The sequence below is a fragment of the Propithecus coquereli genome, unplaced genomic scaffold (genome assembly GCF_000956105.1).
Source record: "Propithecus coquereli isolate 6110/MARCELLA unplaced genomic scaffold, Pcoq_1.0 Scaffold239, whole genome shotgun sequence".
Lineage (NCBI taxonomy): Eukaryota > Metazoa > Chordata > Mammalia > Primates > Indriidae > Propithecus > Propithecus coquereli.
In genome coordinates, this window is record NW_012147941.1 from 1232415 (window position 1) to 1233790 (window position 1376).

Sequence of the window (1376 nt, forward strand, 5' to 3'; positions counted from 1 at the left end):
CTGAATCATTGTAAAGTAAATTGCAGACACCATGATGCGTTACCCCCAAACACTTCAGCATGTATCCAGCCCCACCCCCAAAATAAAAAAGGACATTTTCTTTCGTAATTACTTATCACACCTACAAAATTAACCCTAATTCCTAACCATCTTCTGACACTCAGTCTAGTAGAGGTTTACAAAGTACAGAAGCCAGAGACTGATCAAGAAGGTCTCAGGGGAGAAAAATGGACCTCTCTATTTTTGAAAAGCTTCACAGTGTTGGAGCACAGCCAGAATTGAGAAACACTGCTTTATGTTAGAAGTTCTTTCAGGAAGGAGATGATGTCTCATACCTGCTTTATCTTCGTTAGTGTTCAATACAGGTTAAGCATCTCTTATCCAAAATGCTTGGGACTAGAAGTATCAGATTTCAGATTTTTTTCAGATTTTAGAATATTTACAGAATTTATTACTGATTGGACATCCCTAATCTGAAAATTCGAAATGCTCCGATGGGCATTTCCTTAAGAGCATCATGTTGTCACTCAAAAAGTTGAGATTTTGGATTTTTGGATTAGGGATTCTCAACCTGTTTAAGGAACATAATAGGAACTTTTTTTTTTTTTTTTTTTTTTGAGGCAGATCTTGTTCTGTCACCTGGGTTAGACTGCACTGGTATCATCATAGCTCATTACAACCTCAAACTCCTGGGCTCAAGTGATCCTCCTGCCTCAGCCTCCTGAGTAGCTGGGACTATAGATATGTTCTACCTCAACTGGCTAAATTTTTTGTAGAGACAGGATCTTGCTATGTTGTTCAGGCTGGTCTTGAACTCCTGGCTCAAGTGATCCTCCCACCTCGGCCTCCCAGAGTGCTAGGATTACAGGTGTGAGCCACCTCACCCAGCCCATAATAGGAACTTGATACTTTTCAAACTCTTTCCTCCCCCAAATTATTACAACATCTTCATAATGCTAGGCTTCCGTTTATTTTCAACTTTGTGATTAAAACCTGAGATATTTCCCAGTTGTGCATTTACCTTTCAATGCTTGAATTTTAGTCTCTACTAAAAATAGAAAAAATTAGCTGGACATTGTGGTGTGTGCCTGTAGTACCAGCTACTTGGGAGGCTGAGGCAGGAGGATTGCTTAAGCCCAAGAATTTGAGGTTGCAGTGAGCTACAGTGACACTACTGCGCTTGACCTAGGGTGACAGAGTGAGACTCTGTCTAAAAAAAAAAACAAACCAGTGAATATCCATACACTTATTGACTAGTATTTTGGGGCATTTTATGAGATTTATTAACTTTCAATTTTTAAAGAAATGCTTCTTCCAAAGAGTCTTTTTTTGCCATAGTATCTTAGAGCTTTTGGTTGTAAAGAGACTGCAGGCTA